Source organism: Schistocerca serialis, chromosome 2 (genome assembly GCF_023864345.2).
Source record: "Schistocerca serialis cubense isolate TAMUIC-IGC-003099 chromosome 2, iqSchSeri2.2, whole genome shotgun sequence".
Taxonomy (NCBI): Eukaryota; Metazoa; Arthropoda; class Insecta; order Orthoptera; family Acrididae; genus Schistocerca; species Schistocerca serialis.
Window position 1 is genome coordinate 442,457,675 of NC_064639.1, and position 12,725 is coordinate 442,470,399.

General features: G+C 39.8%; 1 protein-coding gene across 1 annotated transcript in view; it reads right to left on the bottom strand.

Moving 5' to 3' along the window:
* Nucleotides 1–12,725, bottom strand: part of LOC126456045 (anoctamin-4-like) — a 204,925-nt gene that overhangs the window by 160,790 nt on the left and 31,410 nt on the right. The window lies entirely within an intron of this gene.

Sequence of the window (12,725 nt, forward strand, 5' to 3'; positions counted from 1 at the left end):
ACCATTTCATTAGATAAATAAATGCTATCACAGAATGTACTAGTAGCATTACACTAGTTATTTTGTGTATTGCACATCTGACAGCCCCACACTCTCCAATCCTCATATTGCAGCAGATATCGATGTACTGACTGCTGGAGAGCATGGTATTTCTGGAATTTGTAGTTCATGATGATGTTGCCAACAGCGAGGTGTGGAGTGACCTACGAGCTGAGGTTGCATCGTCATATGCTCCAGGGGGGTAAAAAAAAAAAAAAAAAAAAAAAAAAAAAAAAAAAAAAAAAAAAAAAAAAAAAAACCCCCACACAACACCACCATAAAGCTTTGGCTTTGTGAGTGCCATCCAGTGGTTGATTGCAAAACAGATGTGTGATTAGAAGCTCTCAGTTTCTCCAATTTGTGTGGCTTACACTCAGAAAGGGAGTTTTCATGTACATTATGACTACTATGATTATTATAGTAATTGAAATTCTGTCTTTATTATTATTTTATATATTAAATATCCATATTTCACTATATTTGCATTATTTGAACTCTGAAAATGTTCAGTCATGTGTTTCGACAGATGAAGTAAATTTCTGACAATGCACAAGATATAAAAAAAAAAAAAATACCTAATCTTTCATATATTCGGAAATGTATTTATGAGTCAGATATTGGCATTTGCATAACTGTTATCATAAATCGATATTTCCAACATGCATTAAACTCTTTGTGCCTTTGTAGTGGACCATATTTGTAAGTTAGTTAAAGAAAGTCAGTAAATCTGTGTTTGATACTGGGAGAAGTTGTATGTTATTTGGGATGGCTAAAAATGGCATTAATTAATTAATGTAAAAGCATAACTTTGTCTTGTGACTGGAGATTTGTATTATAGGTATGTTAATCATCAATTTTGGAAAGAACATACAACTTATGAGAAAGAAAGGAAGAGTTTAATTTCTGACCAAAATTATTTTCATCATGACTATTAATTATCATTATCAATAATGGAACTTAACATTATTTATCTTCACAGAAACATGATAAAAATATGGACTTCTCTGCAAATCATCCCCCAGCAGAAATACTGAACAAAGACCTGAGCCACTGTTCCAACTTGAGGTTAAGGTGAGCATATACATTAGTTGGGTCTTCACATAACAGCCAGTTTACAGACAATCTACAACTCCATTTCCTGAGCAATATCATTATACTTTTGTATGTCAGGTTATTCTGAGACAAAAGTGCTTAAGAAATTGAACTTTAGGCTCTTTTTATTGTTGAACTCTTTTAACCATAAGGGAATGAATTGATTAGAGTGAGCAGTGGCTGCTCAGTTTCCAGGTGGGCTGCTCTATTCTGGATGACACTGTGTTGCTGGCAGATGTGGCATAGCAAGTGTTCTGCATACGGTGGCAGCATCTTCTGGACTTGCACTGGTCAATGGACACTACTGTCTCTATCATTTTAATGTGGAGAGTGAGTGTCCCATCATTTCATTCTGTAACTGTGGATTGGCCTTGGAAAGACAGCTCCAGTGGTAAGCATAGTGGGCCACGTCAGAGTAAAGTGTACTTTGTCATTGCCAGGTCTTTGAAAACAAAAGTAGACTGTTTCTCATGTCATGGAGTTCCACTCAGCAGCATGACTTCCACACCTCTGGAGATCCACAAGGAAACCTTGAGAAGTGCAGAGAGGGCCAGTTTGTTATTTGAAAAACTCTCTTGATGGATACAGAGATTTGCCATATACCAGGTCCGCAGGAGAGGGTTGAAGGTTTTCTTTTAATGCACTGAGCAGTCCCAACAGCACTACTTGGAGGGTGCCAATCTATGAATCCGTGGTGTGGCATGTTACAGTGCCCTTCAAGAAATGGTGTAGATGCTACACAATGCCATTTGCAGCTGCATGATATGGTGAAGTCCTTGTCATGTATACCATGAACAGATGGACCATTTTATGAAATATTTCTCCTACCATTGCTGACCCTGGTCAGAAGTAATTTTCTGGTGATGCCCAACCATAGGTGAATGCACATGCCATGTTCTCAGCAGTTTGTGTTTCTAATGGGAATACCTCCAGCCACCTGGTGTATCTGTCATCAACCACACTGAGGCAGCACCAGTAGTTACATGTAACTGAGAGTGCCCACACTGATGTGTGAGAAATGTGTTTCTGGGACATGAAAACTTCCAAGTGGAGCCCCTACACGCCACGTTTCCTTGAACTTCTGCCAGGAGATATAGGTCTGAGTCCATGTAAGGTAGTCCCTCTGTATGCCAGGCCACACAAGACACTGAATTACTAGTGCCCTCATAGTGCAGGTTCCTGGATGGCTGAGTCCATGTAGTGAATTGAAAACCTGGCATCGTAGAAGGACAGGCACATATGGCTGCTGTAGGCCTGCTGACTCTTCACAGTATACCAGATCCTTAGTGTCTGGCAGTGGCATATGATGCAAGTGCAGGACCATCTCACAATGCAGCTGGTCTTCAATTTCTCCTCATCATTTTGCACTGCCACTAGCTTGGCAAAAACCACAGATGTGGAAATGCTTTCTACTGTGGACAGAATTTCACTGGTAATGTTGTTAAACTGCTTACATGCCAAATGTCAGTTGTAATTGTGAAATAAAATTTAATTGGTTGATTTGCACTGGGGGATAGTTGTTACATGGATGTGGAAATGCAAATTCAGTGGTCATTGGTCTTTATGTATAGTGGAGGTACGCCCTTTGACTCTGAATCAGAAATATCTAAATGCTTCATAGGTAGCAAACAGTTCTGTAAAGAATGGTGACCAAGATCACTGATTCTCTGTGATCATGGAGAAGATACCCATAGGCTGCCAGTGCCCACCTACATTCTGGTGTAGCGTGGCACTGAAAGCACAGGATGAGGCATTCGATGAAATCACTAGTGGGACGTCTGCAATTGGATGTGTGAGGAGGGTGGCTTACTCAAGGCATGTCTGGCTGGCTTCAAATGCTGCCTGTAGTTCTTCAGTCTAAGTGACAGGCATTAAATCATGCTCTTTGGGGTCAGTGAAGACAGCATGGAATGATGCCTGGGTATCAGTAGCTTGAGATAAAAAACAAGGGCAAATAGTGATCATTCTCAGGTACTGACGCATTTTACACATTATTTTTGGGTCTGAGTAAGATGCAAGTACACTGGTGCCCTCAGGTAATGGATATGCATCAATCATGGAACTTGAAATCCCGGGAATCCAGATTCCATAGTTTTCAAGCCTTCAGAAAACTATGCAGTGATGTCTTTCATGTTCATCTGAGGATGACGATGCCACCAACACATCATCTATGTATGCATAGCAGATATCTTGTCCCTGCAGAACTTCATCAATAAAGTGCTGAAAAGTCTGTGCCATTTACCACAGGAAATATGACATGTATGGGAATTAAAATAGTACAAAGAGCATAGTTATTGCAGTTTTATGGATGTTGTCTGTTGCCACAAGTATTTGGTTCTAGGCTTTTACTAGGCTAAACATCGAGAAAATGGTGTTCTCTGCCAGTTGGTATGGAAAATATCTGATGTGGCACACTGGGTACCAGTTGGCAATTGTCTGAGCACTGAATACTCTATAGAAGAGGAGAAGCCCAGTTGCTTTGTGATGATCATCCTGCAGCTGCTTGAATCATTGTGTCAAATTCTGCTTTTGTGATGTGGAGTTTCTTGGGAGCCGGCTATTTGGGCCATCAGAAAACAGGAGGATCAGGCATGGTCTTGATGTTATCCAGTTGCATAGCAATGATGGCACTCTGGTGGGTCATGTGACTACAGAAGCTCATTTAACAGATGTGGCCATGGCGGCAGTGTGGCTAGAAATAATACCAATGGACTGCTGCACGGTGTGGCTTGGGATGCAACCTTCAAATATGTGACGCAGTCCAAAATGGAAGCATTCATTAAAAATAGGGTGAGGTCACAGAATGACAAGAAATCCAGTCCAATGACAAGGCTCGTCATGTTTACAACTATAAATCACCACTTGTATGACTTTCAAAGACCAACGTTCAAATTTAAAGTCATGTGTACATCTATAGCTCTGAGTGAACCATTTGGAGCTGCTACATCATAATTTGCTTTAGGTCACAGTTACCACAGTAGGCACCTAGGAACACACATACACATTAGCTGGTATCCACCAGGATCTGCAGCTTAGTGGTCTTGTCTGTTGCCAGTAAACATCATGATAGTTGCCCAGGCTGGTGCTTGCCCACTTGGTGTGGGAGGCTGCTGTTAGTTTTTCCCACCCAGGAAAACAACTGTCTGCACCTACATGCTCTGTCACCAAAACAACAGTGATAAAAACACTTGTTCCTATCTGGGATGAGTGAGGAGTGCACGCTGCATTGCTCATGTGATGGCATGTGGTCTTATTGTTCATACACAGAATGCTGCAAGCTGCTGTGTCACCTCATCTCTGTGTCAGGCAGATGATGTAGTGAGCACTTGCTGAGTGGTGGTCTTGGATACCACGTCTGTGATCTCTGCCATGGAGCTCAAGTTTGCCTCTTGCATTACTGAAAGCAGGGTGTAATGCATCTCTGACAGGCAAGATATCCATGTGAAGTGTAGAAGTGACTCCAGAATGTCTGGTCCGGCCAAGGTGTGGAGATGTCGCAGGAACTTTTAAGGCTTCCTGCCACCAATTTCCTTCTTGTGCAACATCCTAACCATTGGTTGTTAGAGAGGGAAAGCTACTGCTTGAGCTCTTTTTGTAGTAACTTGTAGTTTCCAGAGAGAGGCCAGTTTGTGATTATGTTGCTAACCTCACTGGTGGAACGGTTGTCTAGTAGTACCACCATATTTGTATATTTGGTGGAGCCTTGCATTATCCTCGTGGTGGCTAAACGGCTTTTGATGTGTGAACCATAGTTATGGACAATCTGTCCAGAGAGCTCCAGCTTTAAATGCCACATGGTTCACAGGTGCTACTGAGACAGTCCCAGCGGGTGGCAACAGGTAGTAAGACATGCTGGACTTGGAAGTACAGGCAGGGTCCCCCACGAACTGGTGTTGTCCACTGGACAGCAGCTGGCAGGCGATGCCAGGAGACCAGACATGCACTTTCTGGTTGTGTGACAGCAGCAATCCTCAGAGTTGTGCTGTAGGTGATCCCTCTGCTTCATGCCATATTTGTAGCTGTTCCTGGTGTCACTACTGCAGTGCTACAAGCTCTCCTACATGCTGCTGCTGTTGCTAATTGCACAGTAGTTGCTGCTGTTGTTGTGTCAGTTGTCCCTGGTGCTATAATTGCTGCCACAGTTTTTCCATTTGTTCTTGTTGCTGTTATAACTGTTGTTATAATTGTTCCACGATTCTTTCATTGTGGTCACCACTTTGCAGGTACTTAGTAGATGGTACACTTCACAAAAAAATACACTTTATTGGTCTGCACGCCAACAAGATAAATGACTGCTGTCCAAGGATGTACTAGTACCATCAGGCTAATTATTCTATATAATGGGCAATGTGTAAAAGCTGCACACACTCCAAACCTCGTATCACAGTAGGTAGTGATGTACTGACTGGTGGAGAGCATGGGCCTTCCAGCATTTGTCATTCTCAACATTGCCAATGCTGAAAAATGGGATGACTTGTTAGCTAAAGTCACTATAATATTTTAACACTGGCAAATAAGAAGGAAAAATATAATGGCCTTTGTAGACTTCCTAAAAGCAGGATTTCTATAGTTGTGAATCATACACTATACACTTTATAAAGCACTGGACTTGAAATATGACACTTGTGTTAGTTACAGAACTTTAGGACAACACACTGATCAGAACTTAACATCAGACTTCATTATCATTGGCAGACAAGTTTTAGATAAGAGCAATGGAGGTAATCATGATGAAAATGCTTGAAGAGGGGGAGATAAGTAGAGGAAACCATGGAAACTGAAGAAATATAGATTTTCTGGAAGTTGAGGAACAACACAGGTGGATATCCTGGCATAGTCAGATGGGAAGAAGAGGAGGGTACAGCATCAACAAATAACCTAGCAAAGTCTGGTCTGTGTATATGATACAATAAGATTACTGTCCTGAATGCAGAGGCACATCCATACCTGGCAGGAAACATAGCAACTAAACTTTAGACCAACGTGAACACTGTAGTAGTAACTGTACTGCAATCAAAAGATTTATAGATTAAAAAATCTACTGTGACAAGTTAAATGACAAACTAGGACAAGTAACGAACAATACAACAATAGCAAATTGTACACCATAATAAGAGACACTGACCCCAGCTGGTAGTAGGGAACTCCAATGTCAGGTGCGTAATGGGGCCCCTTAGGGATATGGCAGCAAGAAAGGGAAGAAAACCAATGTGCACTCCATGTGCATACCGGGGGGAGTCATTCCAGATGTGGAAAGGGTCCTACCGGATGCCATGAAGGGTACAGGGTGCACCCATCTGCAGATGGTCGCTCATGTTGGCACCAATGATGTGTGGCCCTATGGATCGGAGGAAATCCTCTCTGGCTTCCTGCGGCTATCTGATTTGGTGAAGACTGCCAGTCTTGCTAGCGGGATGAAAGCAGGGTTCACCAACTGCAGCATTGTCGACAGGACTGACTGCGGACCTTTGGTACAGAGCCAAGTGGAGGGTCTGAATCAGAGGCTGAGACGGTTCTGCGACTGTGTGGGCTGCAGATTCCTCAACTTGCGCCATAGGGTGGTGGGGTTTCAGGTTCCACTGGATAGGTCAGGCGTCCACTACACACAGCAGGTGGCTACATGGGTAGCAGGGGTTGTGTGGCATGGACTGGGTGGTTTTTTAGGTTAGATGGCATCGGGCAAGTACAGAAAGGGCAACAGCCTCAAAGGGTGCGGGGCAAAGTCAGGACATGCGGGGACCAAGCAGCAATCGGTATTGTAATTGCAAACTGTGAAAGCTGCATTGGTAAAGTACCGGAACTTCAAGCACTGATAGAAAGCACCAAAGCTGAAATCGTTATAGGTATGGAAAGCTGGCTGAAGCCAGAGATAAATTCCGCCAAAATTTTTACAAAGGCACAGATGGTGTTTAGAATGGTTAGACTGCATGCAATCAGTGGTGGCGTGTTTGTCGCTGTTAGTAGTAGTTTATCCTGTAGTGAAGTAGAAGTGGATAGTTCCTGTGAATTATTATGGGTGGAGGTTACACTCAACAACCGAGCTAGGTTAATAATTGGCTCCTTTTACCGACCTCCCAACTCAGCAGCATTAGTAGCAGTACAACTGAGAGAAAATCTGGAATACATTTCACATAAATTTTATCAGCATGTTATAGTCTTAGGTGGAGATTTCAATTTACCAGATATAGACCGGGACACTCAGATGTTTAGGACGGTTGGTAGGGACAGAGCATTGAGTGACATTATATTGAGTGCACTATCCGAAAATTACCTCAAGCAATTAAACAGAGAACTGACTCATGGAGATAACATCTTGGACCTACTGATAACAAACAGACCTGAACTTTTCGACTATGTAAGTGCAGAACAGGGAATCAGTGATCATAGGGCCGTTGCAGCATCCCTGAATATGCAAATAAATAGGAATATAAATAAAGGGAGGAAGGTTTATCTGTTTAGCAAGAGTAATAGAAGGCAGGTTTCAGACTACATAACAGATCAAAACGAAAATTTCTGTTCCGACACTGACAATATTGAGTGTTTGTGGAAAAAGTTCAAGGCAATCGTAAAATGTATTTTAGACAAGTACATGCTGAGTAAAACTGTGAGGGATTGGAAAAACCCACCATGGTTCAACAACAAAGTTAGGAAACTACTGCAAAAGCAAAGAGAGCTTCACTGCAAGTTTAAACACAGCCAAAACCTCTCAGACAAACAGAAGCAAAACGATGTCAAAGTTAGCATAAGGAGGGCTATGCATGAAGCGTACAGTGAATTCAAAAGTAAAATTCTATGTACCGATTTGACAGAAAATCCTAGGAAGTTCTGGTCTTACGTTAAATCAGTAAGTGGCTCAAAACAGCATATCCAGGCACTCTGGGATGATGATGGCATTGAAACAGAGGATGACACATGTAAAGCTGAAATACTAAACACCTTTTTCCAAAGCTATTTCACAGAGGAAGACCACACTGCAGTTCCTTCTCTAAATCCTCGCACAAACGAAAAAATGGCTGACATCGAAATAAGTGTCCAAGGAATAGAAAAGCAACTGAAATCACTCAACAGAGGAAAGTCCACTGGACCTGATGGGATACCAATTCGATTCTACACAGACTACATGAAGGAACTTGCCCCCCTTCTAACAGCCGTGTACTGCAAGTCTCTAGAGGAACTGAAGGTTCCAAATGATTGGAAAAGAGCACAGGTAGTCCCAGTCTTCAAGAAGGGTCATCAAGCAGATCCCCAAAACTATAGACCTATATCTCTGACATCGATCTGTTGTAGAATTTTAGAACATGTTTTTTGCTTGCGTATCATGTCATTTCTGGAAACTCAGAATCTTCTCTGTAGGAATCAACATGGATTCTGGAAACAGCGATCGTGTGAGACCCAACTAGCTTTATTTGTTCATGAGACCCAAAATATTAGATAAAGGCTCCCAGGTAGACGCTATTTTCCTTGACTTCCGGAAGGCGTTCGATACAGTTCCGCACTGTCGCCTGATAAACAAAGTAAGAGCCTACGGAATATCAGACCAGCTGTGTGGCTGGATTGAAGAGTTTTTAGCAAACAGAACACAGCATGTTGTTCTCAATGGAGAGACGTCTACAGACATTAAAGCAACCTCTGATATGCCACAGGGGAGTGTTATGGGACCATTGCTTTTCACAGTATATATAAATGACCTAGTAGATAGTGTTGGAAGTTCCATGCGGCTTTTTGCGGATGATGCTGTAGTATACAGAGAAGTTGCAGCATTAGAAAATTGCAGTGAAATGCATGAAGATCTGCAGCAGATAGGCACTTGGTGCAGGGACTGGCAACTGACCCTTAACATAGACAAATGTAATGTATTGTGAATACATAGAAAGAAGGATCCTTTATTATATGATTATATGATAGCAGAACAAACACTGGAAGCAATTACTTCTGTAAAATATATGGGAGTATGTGTATGGAACGATTTGAAGTGGAATGATCATATAAAATTAATTGTTGGTAAGGCGGGTGCCAGGTTGAGATCCATTGGGAGAGTCCTTAGAAAATGTAGTCCATCAACATAGGAGGTGGCTTACAAAACACTTGTTTGACCTATACTTGAGTATTGCTCATCAGTGTGGGATCCGTACCAGGTCGGGTTGACAGAGGAGATAGAGAAGATCCAAAGAAGAGCGGCGCGTTTCGTCACAGGGTTACTTGGTAAGCGTGATAGTGTTACGGAGATGTTTAGCAAACTCAAGTGGCAGACTCTGCAAGAGAGGCGCTCTGCATCGCGGTGTAGCTTGCTGTCCAGGTTTCGAGAGGGTGCGTTTCTGGATGAGGTATCAAATATATTGCTCCCCTCTACTTATACCTCCCGAGGAGATCACGAATGTAAAATTAGAGAGATTCGAGCATGCATGGAGGCTTTCCGGCAGTCGTTCTTCCCACAGAACATACGTGACTGGAACGGGAAAGGGAGGTAATGACAGTGGCACGTAAAGTGTCCTCCGCCACTCACCGTTGGGTGGCTTGCAGAATGTAGATGTAGATGTAGATGTAGCTATGTTACAGTTGGAGACAGTGGATAGAAACATATCAGGCACAAAATAACAACACAGTATCTAGGCTAATAGATAAATGCAAGAACAATATGTGAGCACAGAAGCAATTTCAAGTATAATAAAAATAAAAAATCGAATTTCGGACTAACAATCCAATCTTATCTTGGAATTCAATTCCTTATTTTGTATGTAATATAATTTCAATTGCAGTATGGAAAGTCTGCAAAATGAATGCACTACCCCAGGTGATAACTCAAGACTTAAATCCACCACTGCGTCATGCAAAGCATTGGGACAAAGAGTTCTGGGGAATCCCAACAACTGCAGTTAGAATGTAGAATTGGAGCAGCCTTGGAATCTTTCTAAAATAAAATTCAAAAAGAAATTCTCTCTAGGCGCTTTAAATGTAATTTATCTAATGAAGACTGGTAAACAAAAAGAAATAGAAATACTTTTTAAAAAAATTCAAATTTTAGCAATTTAAGCAACAAGGTTCCTAGATGAGAATGTAATAGATAATTGTAACTGCAGAATTTTCAAAGGCACACCACCAATAAAAATTATGTATCAGTTGCCATTATTGGGTACAGCTTTCTGTGTTCAGAAAACTATAATATGAACTGTAACAGTATTTAAATCTACCTCAGAGAGAATGTCTTTCCTATCAGTTAAATGCAAAAACAAGATACATGCACTTATTAATTGCTTTGCACTAAGAAATGAAGATAATAGGGAACATTCACAAAAAACAGAGGAATTCTGGGATCTTTTGGAAACTGAAATACCTAAATACCAAAGATGAACACCATATTACTATTAGACGATTATAATGCACAAATAGGCACAGAAAAGAAATTTAGAAATGTAGTAAGACAATATCCAGCTCATAGAAGAAACAACACAGATGGTATGAGGTTAATTAGTTTGTATATAAGCTCTCACCTGACACCAATGTCAACTTCTTTAAGAAACTTCCAAGAAAACTGAACATGTGGATTTCTCCCAACCCAATGGTAGGAGAATTTCAGATAGATAATGTGGCTATTTCTAAAGAAGTACAATGGAAATTATGAATGTGCAAGTAGTAAGGAATGGTGACTTCAAGTCTGATCATTATAGCTCTAAAATTGAAGTCAAACTCCTGCCTAATAAATAACAAAGAAAGTTACAAAGGTCAATAAAACATAATACAGACAGACTTACTCTGACAAAAGAATCAGTTAAAAATTATCAAGATGAAGTCAAAGTGTCTAAACATGGTAACTTGTGAGAAATATCCAAAGCAATTGATAATGCTGCACAGAAAATATTTGGGTCAATAAAAAATTAAAGGAAAATATGGTGGAATGAAATATGTGAACAAGCTTTAGCAGTGAGGGCTAAAAAGGCAGAAAAATGGAAATGCTTGAAGAAAACTGAATATTATAATCAATTTAAACACTAAACAAAGGAAACAGCCAGGTTAATCAGAAATACCAGATGAGCCTTTGAAAAGGAGAAACTTTTGGAAACAGACAAAAATTTTGTAAAAAATTATGCTCGTGACTTTTAACAAACTTTTATGAAAAAATTAAAGGGATAACAAACTCCAAATATCTATTTAAAAAATGAAAACAGTAAAATTTGGTTAAGCAATACTGTAAATTATGAAATACTAGCAAGATATTTTCATCAGCTTCTGAACTGTCCTGAATCAAGTCATAAATTGGAATTCTCAAATATTAATGAAAATTTGGAAGAAGACTTACCACCAACTATAGAAGAAATTTAAGAAACGATTAAAACTCTCAAAAACAACAAAGCTAGTGGAGAAGATTCTATCACAGTTGAACTTTTGAACTGGTTGTTGATAAATATAGCAAAGGAGCTAAATTTACTCTTTGAAGAAATCTGGAAAACAGAAAAAAATCACAGAGGAATGGAATGTTGCCTTGATACATTCACACCACAAAAAAGGTAAGAAACAGGGTGTACACAATTAGAGAGCAATCTCTTTACTGCCAGTAGCATGTAAAATATTTTTCAAGATTTTATTAAGCAGGATAGAAGCAACAATAAACAGTTATTCAGGTGAATATCAAAGTGATTTTAGGAAAGGAAGGTCCAAACATTAATGATGCTACAAAATTCATGAAAGCAGATACTGACCAAATAGAGAGGGTAAGCAAATTCAAATGTGTAGGGGAGATAAGCCAAGAAAATGCCTTGGAAAAATCTACAATAGAGGAAAGGTTGCATAAAGTGCGGAGAGGATGTTGTATCACCAAAGATCTTTACCATAAAAAGCACCTATCCAAAAATACAAAAATAAGGCATTACAAATAGTAGTGAAGCCAGAACACCTATATGCAAGTGAATGCATATACTAGAAAGGTAAATTATAAGGAAAATATTATGACCAGAATACACAGTAGAAGGTAAGAAATTACAAAGTAATGCTGAAATATTTCAGACATAATGAGAAAAGAAGAATTTATTTTGAATGCAAGACAGTAGATTAACTAATAAGACTTTCAAATATTTGTGGGTCAGTGAAGTAAAAACGGATTTATAGAGAAACAGTATAGAAACAGAAGACAAACAACAGAGAAGCCTTTTGGGAAAAAGTATTAAAAATGGAAGGATCCCAAGGCAGGGTTGCTAAAAAGCTGGGTCAAAATGTTCTGAAGACAGAAACAAGAAACACAGTGAACAGATGAAAACATACTGGAAGAACAAAAAGAATGAAGGAATGAAATTGGAATGTGGTCCTCAGATGGCCTATTCACAGTACTAAAAAAAATTAAAAAAGTTGAAGTTTATCTCAAACAATAAACTAAAGGAGTTCACTGAAACTATAAGTAAGGCAACACATGAAAAGAAAATTAATACACTCATATCCATAGAAACATGAAAACACTTGAAAAGTTGCCAAACAAGTGAGAAAAATATCTAGGTGCTGCTACTATTTGTAAATTTGATGGATATCACATTTATTAAAAAGAAACTAAAGCTTCTAAATTAAGGTCTAGTACTTGACAACTTAATAACAAATATCACCATAGAAGT